Source organism: Pseudopipra pipra, chromosome 5 (genome assembly GCF_036250125.1).
Source record: "Pseudopipra pipra isolate bDixPip1 chromosome 5, bDixPip1.hap1, whole genome shotgun sequence".
NCBI classification, from domain to species: Eukaryota; Metazoa; Chordata; class Aves; order Passeriformes; family Pipridae; genus Pseudopipra; species Pseudopipra pipra.
In genome coordinates, this window is record NC_087553.1 from 7,168,395 (window position 1) to 7,185,881 (window position 17,487).

The 17,487-nt window shown below is 41.1% G+C and overlaps 1 long non-coding RNA gene across 1 annotated transcript; it reads right to left on the reverse strand.

The window, feature by feature from the left end:
* Positions 1-15,502: 15,502 nt before the first annotated feature.
* On the reverse strand, positions 15,503-16,154 carry LOC135415265 (uncharacterized). The gene is made up of 2 exons (XR_010431033.1): positions 16,104-16,154; positions 15,503-15,634 (listed from the first exon to the last, which is right to left on the reverse strand). It is a non-coding gene; the product is annotated as an uncharacterized LOC135415265 (long non-coding RNA).
* Positions 16,155-17,487: the final 1,333 nt, after the last annotated feature.

A 17,487-nucleotide genomic window follows, 5' to 3' on the forward strand; every position in this document is an offset into this window, starting at 1 on the left:
GTTGAGGATTGGGGGGTTTTTTTGTCAGCTATAATAGTGTGGAGCTACTCTGCCTTCTATCAGGAGAGGAGATTGCTTCTACTTAAAAATTGCTCATGAAAAAGGAACAGATCTTTAAGGAGTCAAAAAAGACTTTGAGTGTTTCTGAATAAAATTTTTTTCAGAATCTAATTTATCCTTCTAACCTGTTTTCCTCAGAGTACAGCTTCACCAGAATTACCAAATGATGGTGTATAAGTGATATGTCAGATCTGAATTATATTTCCAGTTCAAAAACAGAAATACCCATTTTCTTTCCTTAAGCATTTAATGCATTTTTCCTAAATAAAAAACATCCTCTTAATATGGTCTTAGACTAACGTGTTGGGGATTTGTTGTTTGTTTTGTTTTGGGGATTTTTAATTTAATTTGAAGGCTACTAGTACATGCCTGACCTCAAAATAATATTTTCTTTAATTAGAAAATGCTCCTGGCTAGAGATGTCAAGCCTGAGTCTCAAATAAGGAATGCCTAGTTAAACAACTCAAATAGGAAAATCTCTTAATCCATAACTTTAATCATAGCAGATATTTTACATAACCAAATATGTACTTAAATCAAATGCTGTCCAATTCAAGGAATACCAAATAATTTACTCAAAGTGAACCTATAAAGGAGTAGTCTGACTGCCATGTTTTAGCCTAAGGAGTCCTTATTATGAAGAAAAGCAGCACATGCATACAGACACAAAAAATGCTTTCATGTCTCCCTGTAAATCCCAAAATAAATTGATTGAAAAAAATAAGATGAACTAGGAATTAATAACTATCACACATAATTCAATGTCCTGTCATAGCCATCACAAAGGGTCCTAAATTTTCTGGCTAGTTTGGACTGCCCAACCTCACTTTATTTTGGTTTATTTTCTGTTAAGAGATGCTACTCCCTGGCTGTAATGAGAACATGCAACTTCAAGTTTAGAATCAGTGGGTCAATGACAAAGAACATTCTGTGCTTCAAGGCTTTTACAGCCAAATGGGAGCTCTGGTTTAAGGGCAGAAACATTACACAAGCAGTGTCTGCTACCTCATGAAACTTAGGGTAGGATAAGAACAATTCCTTCCCAGAATCCCCCAAGAGAGTCTGAGACTTATGTGTGAGGACAGGTTGTGGTAGGTGACTTTGAAAAACACTGCTATTATTAATATAGGATAACAAATAGTTTTGCTAGGAAAGGTCTACAGTTACATGCAAACAGAGAACAGCTGAATAGTATTAAATCAACAAGCCAGCCTTGTGACCCTAATATTTGTGAACTTGTGTATCCTGGAGAAGACCCAGTGTGCTCTTCCCTTGCCTTGCCTTGATTTGGAACCCAGGCACCACCCCCACGCCTGCCCATTCACTTCCACCCCCTCAGAGAGTGGCAGAAATGTGTTTCACTGACAGGCAGCCCGAGGATCGTGTTCCTCTTGACCCTCAGATTGCACTGTGACCTCCAAGGGCTTATTCAGATCTGTCCTTGGCTGTTCTCAGCTCCAAGAGGAGTTTCTCTGGCTCCCAATGGACCTCTTACCCTGCTCGTTATGCAAAAGAGACTACAGACAAAATAATGGCAAATATCTGCTTGAGAATAAACAAGAATAACCAAACCTTGTATTTTCCCTTCTCTCTGCAGCAGGCATTTTGGTAGTACAAATAAGTAGCACTAATAGACAATGAATATCTCTCTGACTGGGACAAGGCTTCAAATAAGCTTTCCCAAAATAGTTAATTCTGATTAAGTAGTTATGTCCATATCTTAACTTGCTTTAAGTTTTAACAACCTCACAATAAAGTCACACACAAATGAGTATAATTGTGTCACACTTAGGCTACTTTCAATTGTGTCATCACTGGGACTTGCATGATCCTTGGGGCTACACAGACCTGTGCCCCTCTCAGAGCATCTCCTGGGATCCTGTGGGAAGATCCTCCTATCCCTTCAAGTCCAGAGAGGAAAGGAGAGACTGGTCTAACCTATGTCCTCCTGCCAAAGCAGCCAGCTCACTAGATCAAGCAACTAGCATTGCTTGGCTTCTACCTTTCACCTCATCCTACATGAGAAGCTCCATATATAAGACACAACCATGCTCACACGGGAAGTTTAAATGCATGAACATCAAGAAAAATCTGGGCAGGAGTTTTTTCACAGCACGCTGAGGAATAATTAGCTTCCCATGGTCACTAAGCAGTAGCCTCAGAGTGTTTCTTAAAACATTTTCTAATGCATTTTCCACTGGAGCTGTTTGCTAAAATCCAAGACAGATACATGAATTGAGAAACCTCAGATGAAATCTCCGGGTACTTTCTTTTCAAAATTCCTGAAGGTCCAGCTCTGTGTCCCTTCCCTGCCTGTAGCATTTTGTTGGACATGAACCCCCTTGGGTTACAGTCAGTATGTTACAAAGCTTTAGTGATCCCTATGCATAAAGAACTGCATCAAGAATTAAAAGGACTACTGCATGGATAACCAAAATACCCACTGTGAATAGCCAGTAATTTTGATGCCCTTTCACATCCTGGATCATTGGGTAAAGTAATTCTTATTGTTATTTCTAATAAGTGTACTAAAAATTACTTTAGAACAGAGGAAAAAACATAATTAGTTATCAAATAGATTTTCCAGAGCACAAAGCTAATACTGGCATCACTGAAATGTCTCACCAGTGGAGTGTATATGAATATATTGTGAGGTTCCTGAGGACATTATTTGCTTTAAACCAAGTATTTCAGGGTTTACTTTCTTAAATACACATTGGAAGAAGGTTTTTTCTTTGGAGTGTGGGTGTTTTTTGTGTTCTTTTTCCCGTTTAAATATTTATCATTTCTTTCACTATAATTCAAAAGTACATGTGAAAAAAAGTTCAGAGTTCATCAGTGAGACACTCTCATCCACCTCTTTTGCCAGATTTGTTTGGATTCACTGGTGAGGCATTGTCTAGTCAGGAAACTGCAGATACCAATTCAATCAGCTTAAAAACTGATACAGCAGAAGCTTGGACTCCCATTTAAGTAGGAAGCAGCTGCACCGTGTCAAGATGTCATTGACCTTTGTTATTTGTTAACAGTGCCCTGGTGAAGTCACCACTTTCCCAACAGTGTCTGTGGAATGGCATGTGGGAGCATTTCTTAGATGCTTCAGTGTGACTCCCAGTGGTTTCACTTGTCCTACAAGATGTACACAAAGAGGCAGAATTTCCCTGCGGTGTCTGAGGAGAGGGAGTGCATTCTGGCCTGTGTGGGGGGAAATCCTTCACAGAAGGGGCAACAGCATCATAAAACACTGCAGCTGCATGCAAAGTGTTCATATAGTTGAGCCTTAAAAAGAAACCAAATAAAAACCAAACCAAACCAACCAAACAAAAAACCCACAAAACCAAAACAACTCACCTCCCCAAAAAAAACCCCAAACAGGCAAATCTTTATTTCAATACTATGAAGGTGTGACCTTAGGTATATCATTGCTAACTTCAGATAAAATAAAAAAAATGCCATTAAACTGGGACAGCATGAGATTAGCATTCATTTAATCACATTGGTCTTGAGCTTGTTTCACCAGTTCAGTTTAAATCAGCATCACACAAACAAGGTCCTAAGTGCTGTAAATTTACAGGAAGAAAAAAAATGCCCATTTGTCATAAAGAATATATTGTTGGGCTTTATCTGCACATAATGCTGTACCAGGTGAACTGAGAGGGTATTTTTAGATTAATTTTCTTGGCTGTGGTATTGTGTCCATAAATCTGTGACCTGCATCTCATTTATTCTAATGTGGTTTTTTGCACTACTTGGCAATAAAAAGCAGCTTTGAAACAGGAAACAAGCATAATTGAAGTTAGTGGAACACCTCACGTGCTTGCAGCACTTCAGAACCTCTGAGGGCTGGATGAAAGTGCAAAGTGACACAGAGCAGAGCCACCACCCTGCTACACACTCCGCTCGACACATGGGCCTGTCTTGGTGGGGCTTCAGAGGATGGGTCCGGCTGAAATGGGGAGAATCAGCAAATTTTGCCAGGCTAGGAATTGTTCCATCTGTTCAATGCAGCTGAGTAGCAAGTCATGGAGAAGGGGATGGAGGAAGAGAGAAAAGAAATGTGACAAGGTATAACATACAGCTGAAGGGCAAGCAAGAGAAAGGAAGTGCTCATCTTTGGCACAAAACCTCACATCTCGAGCTTCTTCCCATAAGCTTGAACACCTTTCTGGTGAGCTCAGAAGAGAGGAGAAGACAGTGCCCTCCAGAGGACTCTGCAGTGCAGCAGCTGTGGCTTGGCAGTCCTTGTGCTCTCTGCAGCAAAACAAACTTGATTTCTATAGTCCCAACTTTGCAGATGGGCCATGAGCACCCTGGAATCAATATCTGCCCATACTTTTGTAAAATGCTGGAGTAAAAATCAGATATTATGAGTAACAACAGTTTATGGCCATCCAATGCTCAAATGACTTCAGCCAGGGCTATAAAAGTACCTGCACTATCATGCTCAGGGTAATGACCAGACTGAGAAAAGGTTGTATATTTGAAACTAAAAAATCAAATTGTTACCAGACAGAGTTTGAAAAGATTATATAAACTCTGTGATCAAGCGACACGCCAGGATATTTACATCTCCTCCGAGCAGACCGAAAAAGGAAAGATAATTTCCACGAGCACTTCTGTGTGATCTATTTTTTCCCACCGCCTCCTGTGTACTGTAACAATGCATTTGGGAAAGTAGGTGTTCATCCCATACCTCCTGATCAAATTTTGTTTACTGTCTTCTTTCCCAGACTTCGCATTAGCAATGACCTCCATGGAGATACAGTCGGTCACCATTAAAAACCAAGCGGGGGTGGTGATGGGTGTACCAGGGAAAAGAGAAGCTGGGTGGGTTGGCAGCAGTGCCCTCCAGTCCAGAAGCACATCCCAAAAGTTTACCTTTCATGGAGCTTATCACTACATCTTGACCTTAGGAAGGAAAGGAATCGGATGTGGGACGACCCAATTCCAACGAGTCACACCCAGGTCAGCTGCAGCCCTGCTTCTAAATCAGTTCTGAATAGGAGCCAGTTGAAGGGGGTGGGGTAAGAAGCACATCTTGAATCTGTGGGAAAAGGAAGTAGAGTGTGCCCTCTATGTCTCAGCCACCCCTGCCTGCCACAGGGTAAAATTCAAGTGGCTACAAAGCCCAGCCTGCCTTTACCACTAAGGTGCAAAATGTCAGATTTTGCCTGTAACCTGCTGGGACTTCACGGGCTTCGGTAGCGTGTTTAACAGGATGGCTGAGCCACTTCCTTAAACATCTCTGCTCTTTGCAGTTCCTCCTTTACTAACCCTTAATCCCATTCCAGGCTGCTGGATCAGGTCACAGAATCACAGAATATTCTGAGTTGGAAGGGACCCACAAGGATCATCAAGTCCAACTCCTGGCCCTGCACAGGACAGCCCCAAGAATCCACCATGTGCCAGAGGGTATCATCCAAATGCTCCTTGAGCTCTGTCAGCCTTGGTGCTGTGCCCACTGCCCTGGGGAGCCTGTTCAGTGCCCAACCACCCTCTGGGGGAAGAACCTTTTTCTAATATCCAACATAAACCCCCCTGATGCAACTTCAGGACATTCCAATGGGTCCTGTCACTGGTCCCCACAGAAAAGACATCAATGCCTGTCCCTCCACTTTCCGTCATAAAGAAGTTGGACAGCAGGTAAAATTCCCTGTGACCAAGCTGGAAACATAAACATATTGCAAAAGCTACTGTCTGGAATTATTAGATTAAGTCACATAAAAATCAGTTTAATAATTTCAGAATAAAAGCTATTAATAACCCAGTGTGGGGGCTTGACATTGTACTGTGTAGCATCAGAAGATACTCAGGGGAGGATCTTTAAAGACTGAAAAGTGATTGGAGATGTCTGAGAAGAAAAGGCTCCTTTCTTCCTGCAATGGATGATCACAGCAGCACTGAACCATGACACTGCTAGAGGTGGAAGAAACTATTTTTCACCAAATTAAGCAAATAGATAACTTATTCTTAAATTGAAAAAAACTCAAAAGCTTAAAATGGTTTTGCCTTCAGCTGTTAAAAAAGTAATACTGGTAACGTAAAATAACTTACAGTAATGAGAAATAATTTACATTCTAAATGTGGCTAAAATCATGGGCACTGGATAGAAAAATTTTAGTGGACATCTTTCTGGACTGACTACCAATTCAGGACAGGCAATTTCAGTCAATTTAAAAAGCCATAATGTTTCAAAAGGTGGGTGTATGTCCTGCATCCAGAAATGCAGAGTAAATTTTTGGTTTCTTGCACTGATTCCTCTTTGAAGCATTTCATTTAATACACTGGTTTGATTAGGAACACAGTAATGTTTTAAATAACACTTTAGTATTTTGTACTCTGCTTGTGCAAAAAAACCCTCAATAAGTGAGGTACATTTGCTTAAACTCTCATCACATTCACAATTTACAGAAGTCAGACTGTATGTTCGCATGTTTTGATCTTCTTGACCTTGTGTGAACCTTATATTGCTAGAAATCTAAATTAGCACTTTGTTTCCTGGTTAGCAACTGATAGGAGTGACTCTATATCCCTGTACTGCCTAAAGCTTCATAACCTTAATCCTCTAAATCGTTGCTTGGTAAAATGGGTGATGTGACAGCTCCCAAAAAGCATTTGTGTCTCTTTTAGGAAGGATTAAGAGCATATATAGAAAATGTGTGGAGATGTAGAAGAATGGAGAAGGAGCAGCAACTATTGAGTCGACCGTCTCAACTCAGGATATTCTGTGATAGAACCAATTACAATCCTAAACATGTCAAGACCCTCAAATGTAAGAGTGTGGGCGAGGGAAAATGGCCACACTTTGGTGTCGAGTGGTGCCCTCCAGCTATTCCCGAGAAGTGGGGGCTGAGGCAGCTTCCGTAAGTTCACCTCCTGTTTATCCCACTCCTTGTTTATTTTCAGAGCCTGCATCGCTTGTGGCAGTAACAGGGGATGTTAAAAAGGAACTACCAGGCTCAGGGTGCTTTTCCCAGATGACAAGGGTCATGAGGACAAGCAGGCAAACAGAGAGAAAGGGGAGAGCTGGGGGTGTCTGCACCTCCTGGTTCAATGAGCAGACCTGGAGGAGAAAGGTGAGAATCACCACCTTAAAGGCTGAAGGCACAAGATGGTGCTCTTTTCCAGGCAATTGCAGCACCAAGAAAGAGTGATACACCCGCTTTTTGAGCTTGGAAAGAGAAGGTGAAGCAATGACTCAACCAGCCCCAGCACTCAAAATGATGCCATCAGCACAAGGTGAGTCATGAACAAGTGATGTCAGCACACTCTCCAAACCACTGCCTGCTGCCACAAACATCCAAAGACTATGCAAATCAAGGAATGAATCTTTCCTCTGATTTTTAAGGAACTATTTGTATCTTTTTCCTGTTTTCTTACAGGGTTGAATATCATCTGATACCATTTTCGAAGCTCTAAACATGTGTTTGAATTCCAGCACACATAGATGAGCTTTTATGAAAAAGACATCTGTCACCATTTCCTAAACTTATTAGCCATGCAATTCCTACTTTCAGAATTGCCAGGCATCTGGCAGTAGAAAGATCCAGCAAAGGCCGTGCTGTGCTCTACAGGAGGAAGTGAAATCAGCTCATGCTACGGGATCAAAAAGCAAGTAGATTGAGAGGGGGTCACATCAAATGTATCATATTCGGTGTACAGAGATCCAGGAATCTAAATTTGTTTCAAGTACTCTTGGGTAAATAATTTGGGTTTGATGTTAAAAATGTTTAATTAATTCAATCGATCATTTAGCTGAAAATGTTCCTGTAGAAGGTTTAGTGCTAAATGCAGAAGTGTCTGCTCTAGAGGTTAGTATTTTACAGTCCTGTCTTCATGCTGTGTTACTTTATTGACTGTATTCATTTGATGTCTTAGCTAATGGACAGATCTCCCCAATGTCCCACTTAATTCACTGATTTTTCAGGCAGTTGCAATTTTGACTATTACTTGCTCAAATTCATGAATCTCTGAACTTTGTGATACACTTTTCTGATTTTTGCTGATTGTATAGATTAAGATATAATTGAAGAAATAACAATGATTTTCAGAGATGGTTTCCTTTTCACCATTTTGAATTGTCTTAGACTTCTAGGGAAAGGTCAGCAGAACAAGAGAGGCTGAGAGCTGCTGGGAGTTACATTTAGTTCAAACCTTTTGCATCTCACAGGAACAGTCCCAAATACCTGCAGAGCTTTTTCTAAACTACCAAAAGCATTGCTGAGCCTTGTTACTAGTTGAGCTGAAAGCAGCTTTTCTGAAACCTTCCAGGGAAATTGAGCACAAATCCTGTTCATTTTGCCAGAACAAACAGAAGTATAGGATATATTAAGTAGACATGTTTAATACTCCTAACAAGATGATGGGAAGGGGAAAATTCATTTGGTAAGTAAAAGAGACTACAAGACACATAAAGTTCACTACTGTACTTGTAAGGAGGGGTTTCTTTGTTTAACACAAATGTGACTGGAACTCTGTCTGACACCCTTAGCTGAATTAATTTTTCTTGTAAATAATTCCAGAAAACAAAGCTACAAACTAAAAACCTTTTTTCTTTTACCAGATGAAGCTGTGCTACCTTTGTCATTTCTGTGAGTCAATCCACTTCCAAACCTTCAGCCAAATACTGAAGCAGAATTTGAAACTGGTGAACAGAGAGGGGAACCTGCAAGACTGTAGACAAGGAATGCAAGAGCACGTGGGAAGGCATGAAGAAAAGCAGAAAATATCACAGGCACCTTCTGAAAGTGCCCACAGTTCCTTAGTTGTACTTCTCCATAGCCTGCTGAACAGGAGATCTCTTGGGTGGGAGATCAGTTAGAGGAGCTCGAAGTCTGATGTGTCAAATCACATCCAGGAAAACTAAAGGAAAAACCTACAGTAATCAAACAAAGCACAGACCCTTCAGGCCATAACACTGACTGTTCACAATAACAAAACACTCTTAATCCTGAGAGTAAAGATGTCCCTTAGCACTGCACAGGTTCTGTCCAGAGTATTCATTGCTACAGGTTGGTCAAAATCAGTTTATATCCCTGCTGAAATGCCCAATGAAAACGATTTCTTTAGCTTCACGCACCTAAGTTTTATTACAAAAGGTTGGGTTGCACCAAGTAACCACAGCTGAGTTGTGATAACTTGGGGAAATGTTTTCACTGAAGTTGTGATTTAAAGAACTTTTATTCTTTGCTAAGAATGCAAAATGATTTGGCTTAAAGTACTATTACTGACCACGTAGAGGACTTCCTGGACATATTGGTTGTTTCTTGTGCTTACATCCTCGTATGAGCATTGGGATCCATGGTTGAACTCTGTACTTCATAAAATGTACACAAACCCCCACGCCCCATTCCTCTATGCAGCCAGAGCTTGGGGACTGAAGTCCTTCTTTCTCCCTTTAAAATAAAAAATGAGGGACAATAAAGACTTTCTATCACAAAAATTATGGTTTTTGCTTAGCTGTTCCAACAAAGCTACAACAAAGTCCTACTGCTTGAATAACAAAAACTTATTTCTCTCCATCTTACCCAAAGCCTCACTCCGGATCTGCTCCTTGGTGTTTTATGGACCCCCGTGTGTTTTCCTGTCTCCTCCTGCTGCAGGTATCCTGCTGGCTTATGTATCCTGCCCTGCCTGCTTCAGCCCAGACCACTCTGTCACACAAAATACACTCAGCTGCTCTTAGGAAAGACACATTTCAGGGTTATGAAGTGGAGAAGCCGTGGTGCAGTGAGCAAGCAGCATTCATGTTGACTGCCAAGCCTCATTGACAGAATAAGCTTAGATATTTATACAGCAAAATAATCACAAACCCCAACCATCTACAGTCTACTGGAAGTGCCCCATACATTTTTCAAACTAGTTGTTGTCCTGTTGTTACCCCAGACAGCAGCCAAGCCCCTTACTCGCTCACTGCCCTGACAGTGGGATCAAGGAGACAAACAGAAAGGTAAAAGTGAGAAAAAACTCAACTGGGTTGAGATTAAAACAGTTTAATAGGGAAAGCAAAAGCTCTGTGCACGAACAAATCAAAGCAAGGAATTCTTTCACCACTTCCCATGGGCAGGCAGGTGTTCAGCCACCTCCAGCAGAGCAGGGCTACATCACATATACTTGGGAAGACAAATGTCCTCACCCTAAACATTCCCCCTGTCCTCCTTCTTCCCTCCCCTTTATATCCTGCACGTGATGCCATATGGTCTGGAATGTCCCTTTGGTCAGCTGGAGTCACCTGCCCCAGCTGTGTCTCCTCCCAGCTTCCCACGCACCCCCAGTGCCCTCACCAGCATTGGCAGCAGGAAAAGCAGCAAAGGCCTTGGCTCTGTGCAAGCAACTGCTCAGCAATAACAAAAACATCTCTTTATTACCAACATCTCTACATTCAGCTCAAAACCAAAACACAGCCCCATAGCAGCTACTGTAGGGCAGTTACCCATTCATTCCAAGGTAGGATTTTTCTCCATCTAAAAAGCTCTCTGGAGGTAAGGCAAAACCAAATGTCAATTAAATATGGAGGCCAAAGGGATGTGAATCTCTCTTCCATCACTACAGAACAGCAAACTCAAAACTTCAGTCAAGGAATTCATTAACCAACAAGAATGACGGAAACCATGCATAGTAAACCAAAAAATAAACTGTTTTAAGTACATTTCTTGGATAAGAACAGTTTGAGCTTTTGACTAAAACTGTGTTACCCTAACATGCTTTAAACAATAGGAAAAAATAATCACAGAATCATAAATGGTTTGAGTTGGAAGGGACCTTAAAAATGATCTTGTTCCAATCCCCTGCCCTAAGCAGGGACACCTTCCACTATCCCAGGTTGCTCAGAGCCCCATCCAACCTGGCCTGGAACACTTCCAGGGATGGGGCAGCCACAGCTTCTCTGGGCAACCTGTGCCAGGGCCTTACCACCATCATATCCAATCTAAACCTACTCTCTGCCAGTTTGAAGCCATTCCTCCTTGTTCTGTCACTACAGTTTCTGATAAAGAGTCCATCTCTGGCTGCCTTGTAGGTCCCTTCAGGTACTAGAAGGTTCTATGAAGTCACCACACAACATTCCACAAGTATGGGCAGCCCTCAACACCTGCAAGAAATCAGTATAAGAGTGAATTGTACAGAAGCTTAGAAATCTCCACATTCCCTATATTTCTCCGGGAAAAAAAAAAAAAAAAGAGAGAAAAAAGGGGATCCTGTTCTCCAAGGAGCTCTAAATAGAGAAAATCTTTAGAGAAATCTGTAGCATTTATGTGGGAAAAAAATAAAGATCACATAATTCACGTGATCAATGTGTCCTTCTTCATGCTTCCTCCCACTCCTTCTTTCTCCTGTTGTATGTGGAAGTGATAATATACTCTTAGTAGACCAAAATATTACTGAAGAACCCTAAGACTCCTAAATAAATACATGTGCTTTGGCTAAGATGCAACTCAAAGTGCAATTTTTTCAAGTTCTTAGTCACCGTCCTTGTTCATTCAAGCAGCAGTTACTCACTAAAATTTTTATATTATACTTATATTGCACAATATCTAGGAGCCCTAGATGAGACTTGTTAGGAGAAAGAAACCCAGATATTTAACTAGGAGATAAGATGATTGGAAACTGATCCCCAATTTCTGCACAGAAAGTTATTCCTCTCAGCACTCTGATCTCAGGGATTACCATCATTACATCACAGCCAAGATGATCCATGGCTTTTTTGATTCCTGTGTATTGAAACTCGACAAGAAGGCAAGTGAACATCTTTTCGTTGCAGAATATGCAACTTCTCCGGTCTTTCTCCAAACAAACCTCAAAAATTAACCATAACCCAGCATTTCCAGAGTGAAAATCTCTGAAGTGAGCTGGTAGCTGTCTTACAGTGCCTATGGCAGACCATCACACGGGCATTTTTGCATTCTTGCATTCTTGGTTCTAAGCCAAACAACTGCTGGGAAAGGCCAGATAACAACCATGAACTGAACAGCGACTGCTGGAGGCTGAGGTGAAGTCTGGTAGAAAGGTCTGGCAGCCTGTACATATTCAATGGGAAAAGAAGCCATCACTAAGCTCCAAAGTGAAGAAAAAAAAAAAAAAAATCTCATAAGACCTATTAAAAGATGAAGAAATTAGAGGTCTACCAGAACAAATTAATTAGATAATGAAACTCTGGAATTAGATCAAAACTGAGTGGGGGAGGAGGGAGAAAAAGGGGGAAATGGAATCAAATAACAGCTGGGGATGCAAGTCAAACTGACTGAATATCCTCAAGTCAGACTGAGAATGAGGCAGCATCTGGCAGAAGGAGGGAGAAGAGCAGTGGGAAACGAGAACAATGGGAGTAGAGACTTTGGGATGGCTGGTCGGATGATGTTGCATACCAGGGTACCCAGATGGGCTGACTGCACAGACATATCTAGGCTCAAATGTGCTCAAATTTTGGGAAGCAGAAAACATGCCTTACCAGAGGAGGAAGATAAAGAAGAGAAAGGCAAGGAATTGCTGAGATATGAGCCAACAAAACAACACTGGGAAAAACAAGGCTGAGCATACCATCAATATCTATTTGGACAATATTCATGCCCAGAAGGATTAAAGTTCTATAGTGAATTAGAACAAACATGGCACACTGATGGACTGACTTGCCTCAGAGTTTCACATTTGGTGTTGCATAGTCTTGAAGCCTGATTCGCTTTCCACTACTAGAGAAATTTTGGGAAAGCATTCAGAAGCTGTTTTCTGCCTCTTCTTACAGAAGGTGTGCTCCTGATGAGGGGAAGGGTTGCAGGCCAGATGGTCAAGAATTATTTTCTAAAGAGAGATGTGGTCCCTATTTCCTAAAGATACTCAGATATCTATTCATGATCATCACAGAACCTTTCTAAATCTCTAGGCTTTCTAAATCTCACGACCATTTTAGGGACACTAAGGCTATGAATGGTTAAATATTTTTAACCAGGACTTCGGATAACAAAGTACCTAAACTACTTTTAAAATGATAACCCAAGAGTTTACTGAGATGACAATAAGTTCTGACTTTCTAACACCACTAGGATAGACTGAACTTTTACGCTGCTGCAAGGAGTTATCTGTGTGTACAGGATGAGCTACTACAATCTTCAGGTATGAATTCCTAAGTCAGTGAAGCTCACACAGTCACAGCATAATAGCTGACATCAGTCCTCCCCTTTCTCTCCAATTTACTGCCCATTTTTATCCAGCAGGATCAGAAGAACGGAAGAAGATACCAGGAGGAAGATGGGTATCCTCAAGATGCCTCAAGTGGTAAAGGCTGTGGCCTTCAGGGGACAAAATGGTCTTTAGTACAAACAAGTATTTAAATAAGAATTTAAAGCTGCAGAGCACTGAGCACTAAAGCACTTTGCTTTCAAAGGTATCATATCAAAAAACATCTGTCATGTTACAGATTAAAATCTTTCACAAAATTAACAATGGACACAGAAGGTAGCGAATAATCATTTGTATCTGCACTTTACTTGTCCTTTTTTATCAGCCTGTACAATTGCTGAAGTTCAATAACCAGTATCACAGCCTGAAGAGAAAAAAAAGAATATTAATATAAAGATGGTTATAATGAAGGACATGGTATGTACACTGAGAAAAAGGGATCTCAGCAGTTAGATCTGTGAGTTCCTACAATTTTGCTACACATTCATCATTGTTTCAGCATCAAACTTTTGGAATTTCATGTTATATTTGACACATTGCAGCCTGAGTATATGAGCTAGAATGCCACTTGCATCTCTTACATATGGAAAGAGAACATTCCAAATGTCACGGAATATATATATCCTAAATTGTTCTTTTTATGGTAGCAGCTTATGTCTCTCACTATCACCTTTTTGTGGTATGAGACAAGTGTGTATTCTCACTGGTTTGGTGGTGGAGACTAAACTTGTGCAACTTCATTTTTCTTCACCTGTTAATGTCTCCTTGCAGGGTATTAAGTCACATATTCCCCTGGTGCCCTGGTTTGTCCATCCAAGGGAGTCAGTGGGACGAGAAAATGTACAGCAGACACAACAGGAGGAGAGGAGGTTTACTCATGTCCAGCATGAGGTAAAAAGTTCTGCAGCAGGAATCTTGCTCACAGAAGAGGGATACAAAATATAGGCACAGTGCAGTGGAAAACTTGGTTAGGAAGGATACTTTGTAAGTTACTAAGGGACTTGGCTCATACGTTCTTCCTCATCCAGAAGAAACTCTGCTACCACACCAGGGTACTTATATACTCTTGTGAATGAAAAATTGGGTGTTCTCAGGTTCTCTGTTATGCTTATTTCCTTTTCCTTTAGGTGGAAAAGTTGCCTTCCTTCCACTGTTAGAACTTCCTGAGGACTGTGAAGTTGAGTCAGAGCAAAAACTGTTGCAAAGAGCATAGTCTTTTCAGCAGAAAAACACCATTATATTCGATACAATCATATATTTTAAAGGACATATTTAATTTACTCTTAAAGCTCTGAAAAATCTTTCTCTGGCTGAAAGAAGAGAACCATCTCTCCCATCCCAAAACTGTGGAAAAACTACAGTGATAAATATTCCCTTTTTTTGTTGTTGTTTAAGGAGTCCCTGTAATTTAATGATTATATCCTTTCCTTCCTTCCTTCAAGCACTTTTACTTCAGCTTGAAGCGAGTCCCAGTGAAGACTCAAAGTCTAACATCATCACAAAAAGGAGAGAGAAAGTCTGGGGGGGGAGAAGGAGAAAAGGCAAGTGTGGCTTGACAAGTGATGAGGAAATAGACTTTCAGGACACAGACCCAGGACAGTTATGCTAACACTGTATCCCTGGGAAACCTTGGGAAACCCCACATCAGCCAGAGAACAGCATTACTGAGCCACTGCAGCATATAGGAGTGACCAGCAGGCATGCTGGTATTTCAGAACAGACAGGCTGAAGTCATGAGAATATGAAACACCATCTGAGAGGAGGCATTCTATGCAAAATGCAAGGAAATCTCCATGGAATCAGCTAGGAGGCATGTCAGGAGCATGACCAGCAGTGCTGGCTGGAGTTCAAAAGCCTCAGTCCTGCATCACACAAAGCATCCAAGTGTTGCAAACATCTTCGCCCTGTGCGTGTCTCGTAAGTTACTGTTACATTAAAATTCCATGATTCTCACCCACCCCTTTAATCATGAAGTGGTGCCCTCCCATAGCACCTACCGAGGTCAGAAGAGCTCTGCACTCGTTTTGATACCCTTCTGAACTGCTGCCTTGTCAGATAAAACCAAAGGCTTGTCTGCTTTAGGTGATGTTACAAATTAATTACAAATTTGGGATCTTACAGGTTTCTCCCGCTCTTGTGCTGCAAGAAGAGATGTTATTTTGTTAGTTGCCTGAATGTTTTCACTGGAGAGCCTTCATAAGCCAGTTAAACTAAATTAACAGAGCCAGAAAAGTGGGTCCAGGCAGTACCAAGACCACAGTAGATCACTGAGTGTTTTTCAGACCTCTTTTATTGCATTTGAAAAGTGATTCAAACTCTATCTAAACGTCAGGCAAAACAAGTTTCTGGAGATGCAGGCAACTCAACAGCAAACAAGGCTTTCTAAGCAGGTGTGGTGTGGTATCTGATAAGACAAGGGAAAAAGAAAAGCAATATGCATGGGTAGGTCTCCATAATCCATCTCAACAGTGCTAGAATCCCCTCCCCAAGGCCTGAATCTCCATTCCTTCATAACAGCAAAATCTTGCATTACTGATGAATGCAATTGAATAAGCTTCACAGCACAGAGTTTCTTCTAAAATGCTGGGCACTGATAAAAAATGCTATGTCATAAGTTCAGCTTCTAAATAGAAGTAACCTGCTGTAGGACAGCAAATATCTGCCCTAAAATTTCAAAGAAATACCTGAAACAGGAGTTAGCTGAGAATTCAAAGCAACTCCTTTTCATTAGAAATAACTAAATAAACCTTCAAATACTGTTTTCATTCTCAGGCAAAATGAGAGAAATTTTTTCCTCTCCAACTCCTGTCTCTCCCCAAAGGAAAGAGGTGTATGGGTATTTAATTCACAGTAACATAAAGGAAAACCACCACCTTCTGGCTCTTCCTTCCACACTGCAGCTATCTGTGTCTTCCAAGGCTGCCAGACAAATATGATTTTGGTATTAATGAGCAAAACTCTGCTTTCAGAGTTAGAACAGACAGAATCAGAGCACTAAGGATATGGACAGAATCAGGGCATGAGATAAATTTCTGGTTGGTTTATATCAAAGGACATGGCTATCTGCAGGATTCTTCCTGCTGGCTTCACTCAGCCTGGCAAGCTTATTTTAACAGCTTGATGAATCACAGTGTAAGTTCTTATCTCTGAGCATGAGCAGGGCTGGCCCGTGGGAAGCTGCGTGCCTGAAGTTAACCATGGACTTAAATCCTAACGAGTACGTCCTCTTGGAGTAAATAAAGAGAACTGGGCTTTGGGGTTCACAGATCGAGCAGTTTCGATTATCTGTTTGAGAGGATGAATCTCTTCCCATTTGCCTTTGCAATTCCGTGGCAGGAGATGATGGAACATCCTTTGTGGGGGTTAGAGGAGGAAAGAGTCCAGTGCTGCCTGACAGTGACACAGGTTTGGTGAACTGCACGCTTCAGTACTCACAGAATCACATGATGCAGCCATTTCTGGCACCACTGGGCATGGCTGAGTCTGTGTTTGTGGATAAAAGAGGGCTAGGACATGGCTTCTGAAGTAAGGTACTTGTACAAAACTTTAAATTTAAAATTCAATACTTCTGGTGCTTCCTGTCTCAAAAAAGAATGGTTGGGTACATTGGGTACGTTGCTCTTAATTCCTCCAAATCAAAAGGATTTCAAAAATTACTCTAAAGAAATAGTAAAAAAAAAAAAAAAAAAGAAAAAATAGATTTTAATACAGAAAATATTACATTAATAATGCAGGCAGTGTGAACTAGTTACCCTACTAATTGTTGCTCCATGAGCTGTCATTGCTGCTGCTGCTCTGCTTCTTACAGAAAGGGCATCAAAAAATGAAGAGGTGTCACGAGAACAGCTCAGCAATGATTCTGAAGACAAACACAACAGCGCGGTCAGATAATAATCCAGGCACAACTGGAGATGTTTTCCATTTGTGGGAGATGGGATGGGGTACTAGGACTCTGGTTCCCAACACTGTCCAAGTATTTCCAGAGAGACAAAACTCAAAGATTGAATGGAAACATCAAGCAAACCAGGGACCACTCTGTATAGATCCAAAACCTTTCCAGGCATCTCTTACAGGAGTAATTAGCACCCTACACTTTCTGTCACTTAAACATACATTGCTTTGAAATCAAGGAAAAAGCTTTCTAAGATGTTTTATTGCTCACCCAGAAGCCCTAAGCTCACTGCCAAGCATGGCTTCATAGCACAAGGTATAAGGAAAGTTAGAACAGGTATCTGAAGAATCATTCATTTACTACCT